This window comes from Chelonia mydas, chromosome 7, assembly GCF_015237465.2.
Source record: "Chelonia mydas isolate rCheMyd1 chromosome 7, rCheMyd1.pri.v2, whole genome shotgun sequence".
In the NCBI taxonomy this organism is placed as follows: Eukaryota; Metazoa; Chordata; order Testudines; family Cheloniidae; genus Chelonia; species Chelonia mydas.
Genome location: NC_057853.1, coordinates 45,162,148 through 45,183,763, shown reverse-complemented (window position 1 = coordinate 45,183,763; position 21,616 = coordinate 45,162,148). Strand labels below are relative to the sequence as shown.

General features: G+C 43.4%; 1 protein-coding gene and 1 long non-coding RNA gene across 5 annotated transcripts in view; one reads left to right on the top strand and one right to left on the bottom strand.

Moving 5' to 3' along the window:
• RAD54L2 (RAD54 like 2) overlaps nucleotides 1–10,884 on the bottom strand; it is a 95,252-nt gene extending 84,368 nt beyond the window's left edge. For 3 of the 4 annotated variants that reach the window (XR_006291998.1, XM_037903983.2, XM_037903984.2), the window contains exon 1: nucleotides 10,745–10,884. The gene's annotated coding sequence lies outside the window, so the exon portion shown is untranslated. Of the gene's footprint in view, nucleotides 1–10,233; nucleotides 10,461–10,744 lie in introns of those variants that run through there. The other variant, XM_043550371.1, reaches the window with a different exon arrangement.
• Nucleotides 10,885–10,906: 22 nt separating this feature from the next.
• Nucleotides 10,907–19,890, top strand: LOC114019975. The gene is made up of 3 exons (XR_005226111.2): nucleotides 10,907–11,790; nucleotides 12,139–12,289; nucleotides 18,872–19,890. It is a non-coding gene; the product is annotated as an uncharacterized LOC114019975 (long non-coding RNA).
• The last annotated feature ends 1,726 nt before the right edge of the window (nucleotides 19,891–21,616 follow it).

Below are 21,616 nucleotides of genomic sequence, written 5' to 3'. Positions count from 1 at the left end.
TCATCAAGTGATCCATCCCCATTGCCCATTCCCAAACAGAGATTAGTGACACCATCCCTGCCCATCGGGGCTAATAGCCACTGATGGCCCTATTCCCTATGAAATAATATCTAGGAGACAAAGGGCAAAGGGGTAGCTCCAGACCTGAGGTGGATAGAGTATTAATGGAAGCAACCTTTAGCTGGTTCCTTGCAGAGGAAGAGGCTTTTAACCTTGCCCTCAATATCCTTTTGGCTTCCAGTAGACAGGACACAATGGCAACAGACCCTAGCTAATTCCTTGCAGTTGCCCAGAAATCTGTTAATTTTACTCTGATGCTGCTTGATAAAGCTATGAGCAGACACAAAGACAACACTGTCTCATTCTACATTTGATTCACATTCATGGGGCTACTCAACAGCATAGGGGCTGGCAACAATTTTTCAGTGAAAGATTAAATTCTGCAGAAATTAATTGGCTTAGGCCCCCACACTCTCAACATAAAGCTTCCCACTGACTACTGGTGAGTGGCCTTTGTCAGCATACACATGAGGATTCCTGAGGAAGAGAGGGAGGGTGGGCACTGCAGCTTGTTAAAGAAGTGAGTCAGGGTGGCTGTGATATTCCCTCATTTCTTCCCAAAAACCCAACCCCACACTTTTTTTTTTTTTTGGGGGGGGGTGGTGGGAATTAAGACACAAAGGTTTATGAAACCCAAACTAAGTGGTTCACTTCATAAGCATAAGTATTCCTCAGGTAGAAAAAAAGGTACATGCATTGCAAGAAAAGTTTCCAATACCATAAGTAAACCACCACCACCACCACCACAATAATCAAGTCCCCAGTCTAGTGACTAGAGTTTAAGGACAGAAGAGACCATTACGTCACCTAGTCTGAACTCCTGTATACCACAGGCCACTAAATTTCACTTAGTTACCCATATATTGAGCCCAACAACTAGAGTTTGCCTAAAGCATGTGTTCCAGAAATGCATTAAGTCTTGATCTGAAGACATGAAGAGACAAAGACGCCACCACTTACGTCACTTAAGGCTTGGCTACACTTGGGAGTTACAGTGAAATAAAGGAGCCCTGGGCGCACTAGCTCACTACCCGTCCACACTGACAAGGCATATGGAGTGCCCTGACTCCGTGGCTACAGCGCTGTTCTTCCTCCACCTCGGCAAGTGGAATAACATTTGCTGCACTCCCACTGGAGCACCGCGGAGCCAGTGTGAACGAGGTGTTGCATTACTGCACTCTGATCAGCCCCTTAAGTCAAGGGGCCACTCTTGTCATTGTTTTTGAATCGCTGCAGGAATGCAGATATGACCTTTGAAAGCTCTATTTCTGACAGCTGGCTGCTTATCTGCTCCGAGACAAAGCAAGCCATTAGTGTGGAATGCTGTGTGTGAGAGAGAGAAAGAGAGAGGCAGGGGGGAGCGAGGGGGGTCTACTGCTGTTTGAACTTACAAGACAGCATGCAGACATGCTCTCAGCCCCCCAAAAACCCACTCTCTCTCCCCCCATATACACACAACACACTCCCTGTCACACTCCACCCACCCCCCACTTGAAAAGCACATTGCACTCACTTGCAGGCTGGGATAGCTGCCCACAATGCACCGCTCCAAATGCCGCTGCAAGTGCCGCAAACGTGGCCATGCCAGTGCGCTTGAAGCGGTCAGTGTGGACAGACTGCAGCGCTTTCCCTACTGCGCTCTCCGAAGGCTGGTTTAACTCAAAGCGCTCTACATCTGCAAGTGTAGCCATGCCCTTAGTAATCTGTTCCAGTGATTCATCACCCTCACTGTTAAAAATTGTGCCTAATTTCTAATTTGAAATTGTCTGGCTTTAAACTTCCAGTCTTTGGTTCTTATGTCATGTCTTTCTCTGTTAGAATAAAGACCCCATAGACACCCAGTATATTCTCCCCATGAAAGTACTTATAAACCGTAACCAAGTCACATCTCAATTTTCTTTTTGATAAGTTAAACAAATTGAGCTCTTTTAGTCTCTCACTGCAAGGCATTTTTGTTCAGTCCTTTAATCATTTTTCTGGCTCTTTTCTACACCCTTTCCAGTTTTTCCAACACCTTTTTAAAAATGTCAGCACCAGAACTGGACAGTCTCACCAATTACATTATTTCCCTATTTCTGTTCACCACTCCTGTTTCTACATTCAAGGATTACATTAGCTCTTTTTGCCACAATATCAGCACTGGGAGCTCATGTTCAGTTCCTTGTCCACCAAGATTCCTAAATCCTTTTCAAAGATGCTGCTTTCCAGGATCCTGTCCCCCAGCCTGTAGGTATGGCCTGTACCCCTTGTTCCCAGATGTATAACTTTGCATTTGACTGTATTAAAACATATTGTTTGGATCTTCCTCACTTATCAAGCAAACCAGATCATTCTCTAGGACTGCCCTATTTTCATCGTTCATCACTCCACCAATATTTGTGTCATCCACAAATTTTATCAGCGGTGATTTTATATTTACTTCCAGATCATTGATCAAAATGATGAATAGCATCAGACCTAGTATCAATCCTTGTGGAACCCCATAAAACACATCCCCATTCAATGACAATTCCTCACTGATAATTACTTTTTGAGACCTGTCAGTTAGCCAGTTCTTAATCCACTTAATGAGTGCTTTATTGATACTGTATAGTGCTAATTTTTTAATCCAAATGTTGCACAGTACAAAGTCTATTACATTTACACAGTTACCTTTAGCAACCAAATCTGTAATCTCATTGAATGAAGTCAGATTTAACAAAACTTATTTTCCATAAAACCATGTTGACTGGCATTAATTATATTTCTATCCTTTAATTCTTTAACAATTGAATCTCATGTGAACCATTCCAGTATTTTGCCTGAGATTGATGTCAGGCTAACCAGCCTTCAGATAGCTGGGTCACCCTGCTTACCCTTTTGGAATATCTGCACAGTATTACTCTCCCAGTTTTCTGAAATTTCCAAAATATTCCAAGATATATTAAAAATTAACATCAGTGGCTAGAGAGTTCCTCAGCTAACTATTTTAGGACTCTTGGGTGCAAGTTATCTGGGCCTCCTGATTTTAAATTGTTTAAAACCCTCCTTATTACTAATAGACTGGAAATGATGTCATCATGTGATATAGCACATCCTGCTTCTTTCCAAATACAGAAGAGAATTATGTATTCAACACTTTTGATTTTTATGCAGCATAACAACAATTTTATTATTTCCATCTGGTAATACCATTGCTAGGATTGCTCTGGTTTCCGATACACTGAAACTCCTCCTTACTGTCCTTCAACCTGCTGTCATGGATTTTTTCCTGATGTCTTTAGCTTCCCTTATAAATTTTCTACGCTTCATAACTTCTAATTGATATTGATTGCTATCTACCGCCCCCTTTTTCCCCATTGGATAGATATTGCTCTTTATCTCTAATTGCTGCCTTCACTTCACCTCTGAACCAATTTTTTGCCAAAAGTATCCTCTCTCTTGATTGTGTAATTGTGGCTTTTTGGCTATCTAATAAACTCTCTTTAAACAAACCCCAATTTACATTTTTTCTGCCTAATTTCCTCCCCTCCCCGCAATCATTTCACTCATATTTTCCTCTGCTTTGGTAAATTAGCCTTTTGAAGCACCAAGTACAGTATACTCCCATTTATCTGAAACCCTATTATCCGAACCGCCACATTATCTGAATTCCTTCCTTGTCCCACAACATGAGATACATGCTGCAGAGGGCAAGGGAGGGATTTGGATAATAAGGAGGTACAGCAAATAGAGCTCCCTCCCAGCCAGGACTGTGAGGCGGAGGACAAGCCGACTGTGGGAGAGGCCACCCTGCTGCTGAATGGTTCCTGTGGCAGCACAGGGAGCCCTCTGCAGCCCCTTTGTGCAGGGAGGGAGCCGCAGAGGGCTCCTGAACTGCCACTGAGTCACAGACACATGATCCCTGCAGATGGAAGGAAGGCTACAGTCCTGGCAGGGCAGAACTGAGTCCTGGCCAGGGGTCTCTGCTCTGACTGCAGCCTCCTCCTGCCACACCTTGCGCCTGCAGGGACTGGTTTCAGAGTAGCAGCCATGTTAGTCTGTATTCGCAAAAAGAAAAGGACTACTTGTGGCACCTTAGAGACTAACAAATTTATTTGAGCGTAAGCTTTCGTGAGCTATAGCTCACTTCATCGGATGCATTTTCTTTTAAGAAACTGAATGCTTTTTCATTGTTCTTAAGATCCAAACCTTCCCCAGAAAAAAAGGGGGTAAGATTTGGGAGGAGCCTGGGGGGAAAAGACGTTTCCAAACAAACTCTCTCTCAGTAACCGGTGTTAGACGTTTGGTGGTAGCAGCAAAAGTCCAAGGGCAAAAGGTAAAATAGTTTGTACCTTGGGGAAGTTTTAACCTAAGCTGGTAAAAGTAAGCTTAGGAGGTTTTCATGCAGGTCCCCACATCTGTACCCTAACGTTCAGAGTGGGGAAGGAACACGGGCCCTACAGCAGCACAGGGACCACTCTGCAGCCCTGTCATGCCAGTGGGTGGAGCAAAGAAAAGACCCCTGTCCAGGACTGTGAGGAGGAGAACAAGTCCCCACCCAGCTGCTGAATAGCTCTCACCCTCTCAATTACATGAACTCCTGGTTATCTGAATAAAATCTGCTTCCCCCATGCTATTCGGATAATCAGGAGTATACTGTATATACACATTACTTGTTGGAACTGTCTTATGTTTGCCCATACTGAATGTAATCAGGTAACCACCAACATCCAATACAGTGATTAATTCATTTTTATCCATCAGAAAGAGGTCCAAAATAGAGTTACTGTATGTTGGGTGCAATACCTTGTGTGTCAGAAAATCATCTATAATTTTTTAGACATCTAACGACGTTTTACTATTGGCTGCACGAGACCACCAGCAAGTGTTTCCCAAATTGAAGTTCCCCATAAGAACACAATATTTCTTTCCACACAAAACAGACAGGTGCTTAAAGAGAAACTCATCCTGTTCTCTGGTTTGATTCAGTGGTCTGTAACAGACTGACACTAGTCATCCCTCCTGGCCTTTATTAGATAGCCCATATGGGCTGATCCAGCTCCCACTCATGGCTGTGGAAAGCTGGATAAGACCCTGCTATACCAACCCATTTTTACCAACTTAATCACATTTTCAACAGGTAGTCTATTTCAGCGTATACTAAACCAGTGCAAATGCACTAGCAGCATCCTTACTTGATGCCAAGATGCTGGTCTGGATTACAGGTCTTTTTAAAAAAATTGATAAAATTCTGATTTTAACTGTCCTGCCTTCCGTCACATCACTTCCACTATTTCTCACTATTCTGATGGACTGTGCCAATCTTCACAAACTGAGATTTTGGGTAGAAACCTGGATCTTTGATTTTAAATGCCAGAAGAAAAAGGAACAAACTCAGGATGATGTTACATCAGCCACGTTTCGCCTCTTCTATACTGCATTTAAACTTGACCTTTCTATGTATTTGGGATCAGTCATACTGGCTAAGAAATGGAAGGGTTCTGTAGATTATATGAATGTATTCTGTTCTTGTGTAGTTCCGGTTCTTTATTAGATCAAGCAAGATTTTCACAGAGATTGTGACTGTAGCATTTTTTGCTTGTAATCTGCCAAATTATTACAAAACCTCCTTCAATTTCTTTTATAAATTTAGTACCTCCCTTGTTATGTAAAGCGTGTACTATGTTTTGTGTCTTATGTTCTGATCAAAGTTCTCCTCATATTCAGTGCAAGTTTCAATATACTTTAGTATTTGGATGCAGTTGTAGAAATTTGGGGCTTTTCTACACTTTGCTCCTTTAATTCTGCATAATTAAAGCAACAAAAATAAAAATCCCAGAATAGATGCAATTGTACTGGTAATTGTATCTTATTTCCATTTAGGAAATGAAATAAGCCATAATTGTGTTTACACTAGGGCTTTTACCAGTATAGTCATGTGAGCAAAGAAAAGAATCACACCCCTTACCAACAGTTATGCCACTAGAACTTTTTACATTTAGACCAGGCCACAATCTTCCTCTGAGTTCCATTAAGCGTTATTGTGAACTACGGGCATCAGTTCTCCTATTTTCAACCAATCAAGAAATTGATGCTAACCGCAGAAGAAATTTTGAACTTCCATCACATGTTTTAGGACTGCAGTAGATGTACCTTTTCTCCCCTCATCAAATTTTAAATACTGTACTGAACATACAAAATTTAGAATGACTACTCCTAAGATATACTCCCATAGCTTCATATCTGAGCAAGTGGCGAAGACCTTTTTGTTATAATTTTCTCTACATTCTTGAGGGCATCTTCTGCCATTTGCACACAATTATTCAGCAATTTAAGTAGAACACACATTCCCTCCATGGATGCTTGCCACCATTACATAGTCCTCTCTCATGTTTGACCAACCATCTTCCATTAATATCAATGTTGATTCTTCTGGTTCTTCCTTTACCTTTTCCTCTATTTCTTCACTTGCAGCACATAGTGGTGGATGTGCAGGTTTAAGTCTAAGACAAAAGTACATATCCAAGACAAAATGCTTCAATCACTTCTATGTATTGCTCATTTTGGAAAACAAGGAAGGTGACATTATTAATATAAAAAGACGAAACTTTCTTAACAAGTTCATTTATTTTAATGGCATTATTGCCAATTAATCTTTGACATTTTGAGGCATCAGAGTCACACAGAGACTGGTCCTGAAGTTGATACTCAATAGTTGCTAGAAGATCCTAAACAGGATTTGAATTAACACAGCAACACTGCAATGACACCAAAGGCACTGAATATGTCTCACTTGCAGTATTAAACTCATCAATGTTCTGCTCTTCCACTTCAATAGACAAAATTGTATTCAATGACACATTGGTTTCTTTAAACGCTTCCAGATCAAATTTCTGCACTTTCTGAGATAAGCACAAATCCATTCTAATTTTCTGCTTAATAATCCTTGATAATGTTTAGTTTACTTTAGAAAATGTTTCCGTTTTCATTATTTCAGTGCATTCAATTGCTTGTTTCCTGACGTTTCCTTCAACTTACTGAATCAAATAGATTCATTCAACAAAGTTTAGTAACCAGTAAATTTTAACTGCCTGTACACAGTACTGATCAACAGCTTTTATACTTATTAGTTAGGATGAGAAAGCACTACCTGAAATATGTATAGATGGATTATTTCAATATACTCCCCACCTCAGTACCTTAATTAAATATTTTTTAGAAAATATGTGCAATTTTGTCTATATGCAAACTTATTTCTAAACCAAGTCTCAAGATATCAAAGGTGTTTCCCCTCTTTGAGGATTAAATCTATGGCAAACTTCAAGTTTTTAAAAATTAAACCCCTTTTTGTTAGTTGAGTACAAAATAGAGCATCTGAAACATTTCTTAATTCAAGAATACCCAAAAGTAATTTTATTAAGTTTTCTACACAGAATTCACATTTAGAATGATCATAGAAAATTTCCCTGCAGAATTATTTCCCAAAAAGTTATAAACTCCTGAAAGTAGCAGAATTAAAACTACAGCATAACTTAACTGCATGATTAGAAAGAACTGCATTATAATGTCTTTGATCTGCCACCTATAAATGTTATTTTAAAATATTTACATGTTTAACTTCTGGATTTATAAAGTTTTGCTAAGTTTGGTTCCTGGCAACACAACATCTGCGGTCAACAAACTTTTTGTTTTTAAATTTCAGCTCAAATCCTGTAGGAATACTCATTTCAACACCACTCCTCCCTTACCCTAGTGACCCAGTCTGATTTAGAATAGTAGGTATTTGAAACAAAGAGTATTTGGAGGCACTCAAAACAAGATAGAGCAAGACAGAGAGACATGCAGGATACGGCACCTAACCAATGAGAATACAGGTGAAATGATGGCATAACAATGAGGAAGGGGCAGACAATCATTTGTAGGAAATATTGGTGAAATATGATACACTTACCCACTCACCATAATAAATAATATATTTTATATGTATATAGAATCCCAAAGGATCCTACAGTGCATTCAAACTCACCACTAAAATGCAGCTACATCTGGGATGGAACAGAGCCTTTTTTTTTAAAAGCACACCACCTACATTAATTCCAGTTCTGCAGTTACTCGTTGGAGTCTGTTTTTGAAGTTTTTTTGCTGAAGAATTGCCACTTTTAAGTCTGTTATTGAGTGTCCAGGAATATTGAAGTGTTCTCCTACTGGTTGAACTGGAATTAATTTGCAAACTGGACACCATCAAATTAGGCCTGAATAAAGACTGGGAGTAGATGGGTCACTACAAAAACTAATTTTCCCCTGCTGATACTCACACCTTCTTGTTAACTGTTTGAAATGGGCCACCTTGATTACATTGGCCTCATTAGCACTACAAAGGTGATTTGCACCCCTTCTTGTCAACTGTTAAGTATAGCCCACTTCCACCTTAATTGAATTGGCTCATTAGCACTGACCCCCCCCCCCACTTGGTAAGGCAACTCCCATTTTTTCATATGTTGTGTATGTATACCTCTCTACTGTATTTTCCACTGCATGCATCTGATGAAGTGAGTTTTAGCCCATGAAAGCTTATGCCCAAATAAATTTGTTAGTCTTTAAGGTGCCATAAGGACTCCTCCTTGGTTTTGCTGATACAGACTAACACAGCTACAGCTCTGAAAGAAGTTACCCAGTAACTCAGGTTGGAGTCTGGCCAGTACACAATGGCTAAATAATCATATGCTTCATTGAAAAGGTTATTGGATCTTTAAAGATAAGTGGCTCAGTGATTACTGGTGGCACCTCAACCAACAGAACTGGGATATTGGTTCAGTGCTGACTCACACCACATACTGAATCACCAACACCTTTTCTTATAGGAGCACCTGGGTTCTTGATGGACCTCCCATTCAAATAGCTGGGGCCAATAAGGTCAGTACTACTGTTTTCAAAAATTATAGCTTTACATCTGGGAAAGGTACTTTCAAATTACTGGACATAGGCGCACCCCAGTGAATAAGCACATTCTCTGGATATTTCTAATAGGACTACCAACAGCTGAATAGTTATCTTACTTATCACCACTGCATTTGGTTAATGATTAACCACTTAAGATTAAGGGGGGGAAAGTGACATTCTGCCCCTTTTCACTGAAGAGTCTTGACAAGGTAAACCCCTGCTGGCTTGGTGAGTCTGCAGTCAAGATAACTTAAACAATAGCACCAAGAGAGATGTAAACTTTTTTAAAAACAAAAACGTAAATTCTAATAAATTCTGTATAAATCCATGGGAAGACATATGAATGAAATATACAAGTGTCTCACCAATGTGAGCTTCTACTATCTTACATCACAAATAAGAGGCATCAGTGAAAATCAGCTGTACATTACTCAACAAATAAGAAATTATGGATTGGTGAAGAGGAAAATCAAATGAAAAAGTTACAGCACCACAGAATAATGAACAGCCCCCAAAACCCATCCACAAATATCACAAAAGGTCCCCACAGTCCATCCACCAATATCACATCAAAATACTGGAAACCCAAATTGTGGTTTTAAATATCTGTTTACTAATACTATTGAATGGGACTAAACAATGACATTTAAATTATAAAAATGTTTTACATATAGGAATTACCAGACTGAATCAGACCCAAGATCCATCAAGGCAGGTATCCGGCCTCTGACAGCAATCAGTACCAGATGCTTCAAAGGAAGATGTAAGAACCAAACAGTAGGCAAATATGGGATAAGTTGCTCCCCCCCCACACACACCTTAGATCTCATCCTGATCACTAATAGTTAGAGATTAGCATAAACCTTGAACCATGAGGTTTAATATCCCTCCCAGAGTTATAAATAATAATAATAATAATAATAATGGATATCCTTGTTATCCATCCTAGCACTTTTTGAATCTTAGTAAATTTTTGGTCTCAGCTCCTTGTGGCAATGAGTTCCACAGTCAAATTACATGTTCTGTGTAAAAGTATTTCCTTTTTTCAATTTTGAATTTGCCACCCTTTAATTTCATTGAATGCCCCTTGTTCCTGTGTTATGAGACACGGAGAACAAGGGAGCACAAATAATTTCTTACATGCAGATCAGTTTTCTGTCTGAAGAGCAAGAAAGTGTATTCTGTCACATTACCCTCTGTTCACCCTTAGATAATCTCCTTGGGACTGTCCCTGTTCATTTAGGAGCAGGAACCTGATTTTCAAGCTGTTACCTTCCCTGCCTCCAATGTGCACCTCGCCCCGTCTCCAGCCTACTGGTCCAAATTAAAAGTTCTACTTCCTCTGCTTCCACTTCAGTCGGATCGTCCGCAGCTTCTGCTTAACTCAGCAGGGCTTCAACCCACTGCTGGGCTACCAGACCCTCTTTCTGCGGGGGGTTCCAGCCCGGTGCACGGCTCTTCACTCCCCGGGAAGCCGGTTTCTCCCCTCCTCCAGTATAATCCCAAGGGGCATAATTCACGTTGCCAAGGGCTAGGCTGCCCCTACTTGTGCCCCGCCCCCCCCTTGGACAGTGACACACAACAGGCTCCAGTGTCTCCAAGTATTTGTCAGCCCCCAGCCTGCTCCACTACTGATGGCGCGCGTAAGGCTTGGCCCCCACCTCCCCGGGGTGGGCGCGGCCTGGGCCTCTCCGGGGGCCTCTCCCCCAGGGCCCTGCTCCCCCAGCGCCTCCATGGTGGCACGTCCCCCGCCCCGTGCCTTCAGCGGCAGCCCGGCGCTCACCTCCCCGGCAGGGCTGCGGGCCGGGCCGCGGGGCTCGGCGACTCCTCCCGCTGCAGGTACCGTGCCGGCCCCGGGAGCGGCTCGGCTCAGCCCGCCCGCGCCTCCTCGCTCCGGCCTCGGCTCCGCGCTCAGGCTCCGCTCGGGGTCCGCCTCGGTAAGCGTCCCCCCGGCCAGCGCAGCGAGAGGATCCCCCGGGCGGCAACAGGCGCCTCCGCAGCAAAGGTTCCGCGGGGAGGAGAAAGGTTCCCACATCCCACGGGGCAGGAGAGACAGCAGCAGGGCCGCGGGGAGGTAGCAGAAACCCCCTGGAGGTTTCTGGGCCTGGTGTCTCAGCGGGGTCCAGCTGAGACTCCTGCCCCCCTCCAGTCCCACAGCCCTTCTCATGGCTGCCACCCAAACTTTGTCAATCAGGCCTGGAACCAGAGGGCATCACCCACCATGCAGATAAACATCCATCACCCACCTTGGACCCACACAGGCCAAATACTCTGATCTCCCTTGGTTGTTTATTAGGAAGTGCTGGCTCCTTAAGTTCACGTTGGACTACAAGTGCCTGTTGCTCATATCTGGCCTGAAGCTGCAGGTTCTGAGACAGCAACTGGCTGCATGTGAGAATTCGACAGGCCTCACGTGCCCAGGGAGTGTCACATTTTGAATATCCCTGCTCTGTGAAAACAATTGACCCCATCACATTAGTGCTGGTTCCACAGCCCTGAAGAAGCACTTGACCCCACCACTCAGCTATCATTAGGCGTCAAGTCAACCCCTACAATTACTGAAAGGCAAGACAGAAAGGAAACACGCTGCCACTATTCAGAACCGATGTCCATTAAGTGCAGAACTGAGCATAGGCAACTGTGAAATACAACACTTTAATTCCATCTAGGGGCTGGACCTGGTAATGTCAGACTGCTTATTTCTAGCATTACCAATGTTGTATTACATGGCTCCCGTGAACTACTGTGGCTTAGGTGTCCACTGTCCTCAGTTCTCTGAAGTACAGAGCCCCGTTGATGTCGCATCCCAGAATAGAGGTTGTCTAGTAAGTAAGTATTGCATTTGCACTGAACCATTGATAAGACTTTATTGTGTTGCTATGGAGTGTGATTGTAGCAAACAGCCAGGTAGTCCTATTATTTAATGAACACCTACTATGTGCCTGTCCCTGTAAAAAATAAACTGGGCCCAAGCTGGAAATCCGAGTAAGCCCACTAGGTTTACTATGGGCCATATTGTATAAACTATGCAGTGGGACTGTCTAGTTTGTATCTTGTACAGTACTAAGCTAGGCTTCCACTAAAAGGAAAAAAATGGCAAAATGAACTGCTTGTTCTGGAAATCAAGTTGGCGGCCCCTCCAATATCAATGTATCTCAACCTCTTCTTCCTTTACAGAGGTCACGTACATTCCAGAGATGCAGGAGCCAAGGAAGGAGGAAAAGCAGCCTAAGAACAAGGGTCCTCAGACCACAGAACGGCAGACACAAGAGTGCCTCATAATGGAAATAGTATGTCCCATGAGGCTCTTCAAAAGAATGAATGAGAGGTATTACAAAGAGGCTTTACCCTCTTCCCTGCTAAACACACACAAATCAGAAACAGACCTGTCAAGGATTTATCTCCCATTTTACAGAAATAAGATAGACCCAACACAAAGAGGGATTATGGCCCCTCCCCCCTGCACAATGAGATGCAGAGTGGAGCAGTAAGTTAAATGAGACAGGAAAGCCCCAAACAGAAAGGATGGTGAGGAGCTATTACCTTCACAGTGGAAAAACAATATCACATTTTATACATTTGTTCCACATTCAGTCCTACACTGGCAGATTACTGTATTATGAAGTATGGCCCAGTGGAGGGGTGGCTTTTTCAGGGGGCCATTCTTGTGAAGCATACAGAGATAGGGACAATACACTGATTTCTGTAAAGCCACCTATGGACTGCAGTTTCCACAGTATGCATCCGATGAAGTGAGCTGTAGCTCACGAAAGCTCATGCTCAGATAAATTGGTTAGTCTCTAAGGTGCCACAAGTACTCCTTTTCTTTTTGCGAATACAGACTAACACGGCTGTTACTCTGAAACATATCCATCATTACTCTCTAAAAATACAAAAAAGATGGAAAGTGACTGCCCCGTCAGGCTTTCTCCCTACTCACAGCTGCTGAAGCAATATCTTACAGAGTGCTTCATCATAGTCTGATGACAGCAATAGTTGGGAAAGATCTTCCAGAAACAAAGTGTGGGGTTAAGAGAAGAAGGAATCACTGCTTATTTGCTAGTTGTTGTTCAGCCTTTACAGGCAAAAATATAAGGAACAAAACCTGGGACCTGGCAGTGATTACTATAAGGTTGCATACCATTTTCCATTCTAAGCTCCTGTTTTTGCTTGCTCCTGACCTTCACCTTGGGAGGGATGCACTACATGTGCATGTGCAGCTAGCTTCACTTTGCAGTGAACTAATCAGTCACCTAAATTGTAGGCAATGACTTTGCTGTCTACTGGGGAACTGCAAGGAGGAAAGGTGTGGAGAAATTCACCTTTGTAAGGCTGTAGAACTACCCTACAGCTGCTACTCCAGCCTAAGTCCTGAAGTATACTCTGTGGCCCTAGCACATGCAGCCCATGCACATGGTTGAGGAGAGGTCCAAAAAGATTTGGGTAGCAATAGATTTTCTCTGGCATTCTCATATTCCAACTACTCACTGATGTGCAGTGGTTCCATGCAGAGATACATTGTTCCGTATGGTGGGAACTGAAACTGTACAATGCACTTGCAAAACTTCCCTTTCTATTTGTAGAAATATTCCTTAAAGCAGTTCTTGCTCCATCCAGAGAGCATTCTGGGAGAGTCATCTGTAGGCCAGGGCGCATCTCATTGGCAAGAAAACTCTTCTTGCACTACACTGACTTAATGTTGCAGGATGCACCTAAATACCACTTGATTTTTCCATCCTTGCTTTGCCAAGATGTCAAGGTAGCTGGCACTCGGTGGTGGCAGATGAGAAAATAAATGGAGAGGATACAGGTTCTCATAAAGTGCAATCCATAAAGACACTCTAAAGGAGTGGCTCAGAGTACTGCTCTATGGCGATGGCAGCTGGGAGTCATCAACTTACTCTCCATTTAAAACAGCCAATAAATTGCTAACCCCATCACTGGCACAGCCACATTGGGTTCAGTGGGAGCATAAATCACAGCACTCTATTCCTAAAGTATTCTTGTAACACTGTAGGTATTACAGCACAACTCATAGCTGGTGAATTTGTCCCACCAGTGTTTGAGGAAACGGGCTTGACTATTATTATGCCATGAGCAACTACATCCTCACTTGCATGGTGGGCCACTGGGCCTTGTTGAAGTTGTCTGGAGACTTTGGTTTCTTTCAGGAGTGCAGCCTGCATTCTGCAGCCTTAAGATAGGCTAAATTCCTGCAGTGAAAGCAATGGGAAAATTTTGCCTGTGTAATGTCTACAGGCAGGGTCCAGATGTATACCATAATTATATGGCACTGCAGATGACAGCATAATTTACTGTTTAACCCTGTTGCTGCATCACTCCATTTGCTCTGTTTAAGTCTATACAGATCCTGCTTCCTTGAGTACAAAGCTTCTCCACCTACCATTTTGTCTACCTGCCTTCTTCCTCTCTGTCTGTTTCTTTGTTCTGGGGTTCCCCTAGAAGAGGGAATTCAGTTGATTTCCTGTGGCTGCTCCTACACTCCTACCCTTGAAAGGACAGAACGGGAGGCAGCAAAAGGAAGCACCTGCCACCCTGACCTGCTCTCATGGGTGGTCGCAACTGAGCTTTAGCAATCCAGACTGTGAGCAAGGGAAGTTTGCAGTGGCTTCTAAAGGTATGTCTACGTTGCAAAAAACCACCTGCAGTGAGAGGCGTGAATCTCAGAGCCAAAGCTCCAGCAGGAGCAGGAACGGCTACACTTCCATTTTTAGCACGATGGCTTGAGCCGAAGTCTGTAGACCTGGCCTCTGAGATTCGCTGCTGTTTGGTTTTTTGGTTGGTTGGTTTGTTGGTTTGTTGCGTGTAGACATACCCTAAGTGGTTTCCTTCCTGAGAGGACCGTGAGAGAAGTGCAGATAATGGGATTCATGGCTCATAGCAATGGGGAAAGCCAACATTAGAAAGGGCCACAGTACTTGTAAGGATAGAAGAGGTAGCAACTGCCAAACAACTTCTTTGCCTTGCTGGAGCTGTTGACCTCCACAATCCGCAACCTTGCATGACAGAACATTGTCTCCACTCAGAAGCAGCAGCAGCAACTATGATCTCCCTTCTGCTTTCTGTAGTCACATGGATAAGGTAGCTAACTCATTATCCTATTCATCTCATGCCGCACACAGTAGCCCCTTCACCGCAGTGAAGCACTGACTTCTGAAGTTAAGCCCAGAGCTGCATCAACCACCACTCTGAACTCCTCCCGAGATATGACCCCTGCCTCAAGGAGCTTACAACCTAGATAAGACAAAAGAGCAACAGACAGACAACCTATCAGCAAAATGTCAAACGTCCTCAGAAGTCAAAGGACAAATATCTTGTCCTCCCCGGTTCTATGATTCTGTGATCCCTATTACCCAGCCAATCCGCCCCACCTTCACTGATCCAAAGCAATCTCTTTCCACCCAGTGCCCACTCCACAGATGAAGATGCTGGCTCAGCCTAAAGGAAGAAATAAGTTACGGACTCACCTGAAGTATCTAGAAGCAGTTTCTGCTGGAATTTCCCAGGGGAGCAAGCAGGGGGCCCTCAGAGCTAGTAGCGCTCCCATACAGGGTCCAGCAACAACTTCACATCACTCTCCCACACACAGCTGAATGGATGTCTCCCAGCAGGGCAGGTGTCAGGGTTCCCTCCCCACTCTGAACTCTGGGGTACAGATGTGGGGAACTGCATAAAAGACCCCCTAAGCTTATTTCTACCAACTTAGATTAAAAACTTTCCCAAGGCACAAATCCTTTCCTTGTCCTTGGACGGTATTGCTGCCACCACCAAGTGATTTTAGACAAAGATTCAGGAAAAGGACCACTTGGAGTTCCTATTTCCCCAAAATATCCCCCCAACTCCTTTTTTGGGGAGGCTTGAGAATAATATACCAACCAATAGGTTAACAAAGTGAGCACAGACCAGACCCTTGGGGTTTTATGACACTAAAAACCAATCAGGTTCTTAAAAGAAGAACTTTATTATAAAGAAAAAAGTAAAAGAAGCACCTTTGTAAAATCAGGGTGGAAGGTAATTTTACAGGATAATAAAAAGATTTGAAACACAGAGGATTCCTCTCTAGGCTCAACTTCAAATTTACAAAAACAGGAATAAACCTCCCTCTTAGCACAGGGAAAATTCACAAGCTAAAACAAAAGATAATTTAATGCATTTCCTTGCTATTACTTCCAATTTCTGTAATTTTAGATGTATCATTTCAGTAGGAGCTGGGTTACCTGCTTGGTCTCTCTTTGTCCGGAGACGGAACAATAAAGAGAACAAACAAAACCTTTCCCCCTCTCCCACCCCCATTTGAAAGTATGCTCTTTCTCCATTGGTCCTTCTGGTCAGGTGCCAACTAGGTTAATTGAACTGATTAACTCCTTACAGGTAAGTGATTCTGTACCTCTGACCAGGAGGGATTTGATGTTCCTGCATACAAAAAGGTTGTTACCCTTCCCTTTATATTTATGACAGCAGTCTTGTCCTTCATGCCCATTTCCTGCCTCCAGCAGCTCCAGGCTGCTCTCGGACTCCTGGCATTGTATGAAACCCTTAGCAGGACTCAGCCCATTATTTTAAATTCTCACTTGCCAATGGTTGATTGCCATGATTCCTAATATAACATCAAGCTTCTCATTGAAAGACTTTATGTCAAATAGTTCTTAACTTGTTTCGTCCTGAAATGATACTGGGGTTAAAGTTGTGGCTGTCCAGCTGCAGGAACATTGAATTGCATTGTTATTTTCAGTCTGGATGTCACATCACAATACTCAGCCTGTACCCACAGTGTTTCCAGAAACTTTCATATGATTGTGGCTAAGATGTAGGTATTTATGCTTCTGATGCCTGATTTTATCAGTTGCCTGTAATACCAAGGATCATTTTACAATCCCCTTGAATTGTGGGCTTGTCCTTGATTTAAATGCAGTTGGAGGTTCTATTTGTTGGTCTGAGTCCTGGAATTTTAAATTGTAGATGCCTCTAGTCCAGTGGTGGGCAACCTGCAGCCCGTCAGGGTACTCCGCTGGCAGGCTGCGAGACACTGTTTAAATTGACCATCTGCAGCTCCCAGTGGCCGTGGTTTGCCGTTCCCGGCCAATGGGAGCTGCGGGAAGCCACATTGGTGGCTCTCAGTCAATCTATCATCCACTATAACCTCCATTTCAGCTGTACTACTACCTAGTCAGTTATTCTGGTATTTTATGATTGTACATTTGATATTTCCTTCCTAAGTGAAGTACTTTGCATTTGTTTTTATTGAATTTCATCTTGTTATATTCAGATCAATTCTCCAATTTGTCAAGATTGTTTTGAATTCTAATTCTGTCCTCCCAAGTGCTTGGAACCCCTCCCAGTTTGGTGTCTGTGACATACCAGGGCACAATCCAGACCAATGGGTGGCTGTGTCACCCCTGCCCTGTAACTGGGGTGCCCTTTACGGTGCCTTGCTGCTGTAACCTCCACCCTGGACTGCTCACAAACAGCCTACAGCATGTAAATCACTCCCAATTATGACTGTTTGTGCTACAGCCAGTCAGCCAGCCCCAGCTTGGCTCTTACCAGCCTTAAAGGTTACCACAGTCTCAGATTTTCCCTCAGAAATGTATGTCCTGTACTGCCCAGCCCTCTCCTGGACAGTACAAATATATTAAGTTTGTTATTCCTTTAAGGAAATAATATGCACTCAACTTGTTACCCCAAATGCAGTTATCAAGACACTTCAACTTGAACACACTGGATTAGATAAGACAATAAAACAAGTTTATTCACTACAAAAAGATAGACTTTAAGTAATGAGTAATGAGGCATGAAAGTCAGAAATGGTTCACAAGAAAAATAAAGATAAAGCATTTACTGGTACCTAATTTACCAAACTACATTAGATTCAAAGCAAAGTTTTCTCACTACATGCTTTCAGAAGTCTTACTGACCATATTCTTTAGGTCAGGACCCCTCCCCCAGAGCCCAATGGCTGCTTCCTTTGTCTTTTCAGGTGCAGCACATGCAATGGGAAGGCGGGGGGAGGGTATCTTGGGCTGTCTGCCCCTTCTTTTTATCCCTTTTATCTTTACCCAGAGACTCTCAGCTGGCCTGCCTCCCACCACCTTCTGGACATCAGAATAAGTGTATATATTCTTGATGTATAATGTAACACCTCTTCTCTTTTTACCCTCCCTATCCTTCCTGAACAAGCTGTACCCCTCTAGACCAATATTACAGTTATGAAATTTAACCCACCAAGTCTCTCTGATGCCAGTTGACATAATTTGGCTTATGTACAAATACTTCCAGTTCATGTTTATTCCCCAATCTCCTTGCATTTGTATATAGACATCTAAGCTGTTGATCAGATTCCCTTACTCATTTCCCTCTTGTTGCTCCTATAACCTTATTGTAATTTTCCATGTCTAACCCCACCCCAACATCCAACCATCTGTTAAAAAGTTGCCTTTTATTACACATACCTGTGGAGTTCTGTCTCCTGCCCCTTTTGAACATAATTTAAAGCCCTCCTCAGTAGGCTGATGAGTTGGTGCACAAACATGCTCTTCCCCTATTTGGTCAGGTGGACCCCATCTCTTCCCAGCAGACCTTCTTCTGGAACAGTATCCCATGGTCAAGGAAGCCAAAGCCCTCCCATTGACACCATCTGTGCAGCCATGCATTCATCTCTAGGATGCACATGTCCCTACGTGGGCCCTTAGCTTCAGCTGGGAGGATGGACGAGAACACCACCTGCACCCCAGACCCTTTCACCCTCACTCCCAGAGCCCTGTAGTCACTGCTGATCTGCTAAGGGTCAGGCCTGACAGTATCTTTAATGCCCACATGGATGAGCAGCATGGGGTAGTGATCAGAGGGATGGATGAGCCTTGGCAACCTTTCCACAATATCTCTGATGCAGGCTCCAGGCAGGCAGCACACCTCCTGGGACATCAAGTCGGGTTGACTGATGGATGTCTCTGTTCCCCTGCTGAAGGGAATCCCCAGCCACCAGCACTCTACATCTCCTTCTCTCAGGTGCAGTGGCAGTGAGCCTCCCAGCCTTGGAGACAAACAGCTGCTTTTCATCAGCCATTAGAGTCTGCTCCTCACCTCCTGTTGCCAGTATGGCATCCTAGTTCTTCACCTCAGTGGACTGGGGACCTGAGTGGGGGTGGAGCACTGTCGACTGCCCAAGGTGGCCAGCAGCCAGTCTCCTCCTCACAGAGAAGCCAGTTCTCCTTCCTTCTGTGGAGCAGCTGTAGTCATCTGTAGTCAACTAGCCTCCTCCATCCCAGATGTCGCCGTGTGCATCCTGTCGAAGTCCTCACGCTCCTGGATGCTACACAGATAAGCCACCTCCTCTTGCAGCTCTCTTACCAGCTTCCTGAGAGACTCCACCAACAGACACCTCTCACACCTGGTGGTTCCCCCTGCCTGGCTTTTGCTGGCCTCCAATGGCAGTTTGCGTGTCTGGCAGGGGCCTCCCATAGGTGCAGGCAAAGGAACAGGTGCAGCTAGCAGTGGTCTTGGCAACATGCCATTTTCCTCCCATGCTGGGTTCTTCCTGTACCTTCAAGTTAAGGAAACAAAAAGCAACACAAGTCTACCTCCCTGCCTCCTTCCAGTGGCGAACATGGAAAATCTCCAGTGGAAGAACAGAAACAGATAAAATATCAGACTGTTTTTGGAAGAGTCAAGCTGTCTGAACAAGGGGTGCTATTCCATTGCCACAAACAGAAGACACAGCTGGAGAAGTGGGGACAGAAAGGACTTTTGCCTTTCCCAAAGACCCTGACCAAACCCAAAGACTCTCGGCAGTGGTGAGAACTCCAAAGGGGGATAGCATTTAGGCATTTATAGTTTTGCCTAGATCCGTAACTCTCCTGTGCTGTCTAAGAATTAAATATATATGTTTAAGAAGCTCCTTTGCAAAGTTTGCATTCCTTGCTTTAACTGCCACATGGTCCTCAATGGGTTAAACTGTAAACCAGAGCAACCACAGCTAGATGGGACTCTGGGAGAATGTGCACAGAGGCTGGAAAGATTTGGGAGCTTTGGGGCCTACAGCAGATGGACTACAGAGTCCTGCATCCCAGGAAAAGGGTCACACAAAATAAAAATAATAATAATGCTTTAGGAGCCCTGCAGTTGGAAGCAGTGATGGACTCTGCCTAGACCCCTCAGGCTTAGACACACATGGGATTCAAAGGTTGGATCCAATTATAAACAGACTGACCATCCACGCTGGGGACTCAGCCAGGACTGTGACACTGCATTACTTTGTTCATTTGAGACCTGTATCTCAGTTTTAGTTTAGACTAATACTTGCTGTTATACTAGTGAGGGTGCCTAAAGATATGAATGCTAAAGTAGGGAGCAACAACATTGGTAGGGAAGTAATTATGAGGAAACAAGCCCTCAGTGAAATGAACAAAAATGGTGAAACGTTTGCAGATTTTTGTGGAATGGACAACATGGTATCATATCATACTTTATTGACAGCACATCTGTAATTACTTAGGTAACATTCTGGCTGGCATGCTGCAGCTGTGTCATACTTTTTTTACCTTCAGAAGTAAATGCTGTACCCTCAGTGGCATTTCTAAGTTCTTTGTATATTGCAGTCAGTGATTTACGATCTGTTTCAGCTTTTAAGCTATGACTATACAGCCACATGCAAGACCTAGCATCCCTTTTGTGGTTTGCACTTACATTTTCTCTGCCACTCTCTTAGCTCTCACTCCCAGTATTCATTACAAGTAGACATTAAGTCCCCTGTCTCTGTAGCACGACAACTCCAAGCCCTCCTTCTGAATCATCTGTGCAGAGCTGGATTTCTTTCAACAGTGCCAAAGAACTTCAATTCTCATGTTGAAGTCAGTATTCTTTTCAAATCCTTGACCTTTCTTTCATCTTCTGGCATCCTGGGACACTGTCTTTCTAAAAGAGTTTTCACAGGTAAGTTTTTCAAGGTAGGTATGAACTTACTGCCATAATTCAACTTTCTTTGCAAATCTCTGAGTCCCACCACATTCACTGTCATTTGACTTTTGGAACTTGACATTATTCCTATGTGTGCTCAGTTCCTCTCCGAAGTAAGCAATTTCAATTGTTTGAAACTGACACTTGGTTTTCGTTGGTATAAGGTTGGTTCTTTTTTGCAATTTCCAGTGTTCTTCATAATCATTCCTGATGTTCAGTAGGGTGCTGCTGTAGGCTATTATGTTCTTAAGGTACATTTTCACTCCTGCAAGACGTTCGTTGTTTGGTGAAATACTTCTGGGGCTGGGCGTACTCCGAAAGGCAGTCACAAGAAGCAGTATCTTCCTACTGTTGCATTAAAAGAGCAAATATTGGAGTTGTCTGTGTCCATGGGAACCTGCCTATTAATCTAAATGACTGAAGAATTTAGCTCCTGCTATCTCAAACATTTCACTCCTGGTGGTCAAATGGGAAAGCACTTTTAATGTTCTTTTTCAAGTTCTTTGAGCTCAATGTAGAATCTAAATCTACTCTCTTTGTTCTCTATTATTACTAAGGAAGTGAACATGTGATTTCTTTAGACTTCTTGAGATAGGTTAACCTTTTATAGCATAAACGTTTTCTCTAATTCAATTTTTAGTATTCAAGGCATCAGCATTAAAACCCTCCCCCTCCTCTGTGT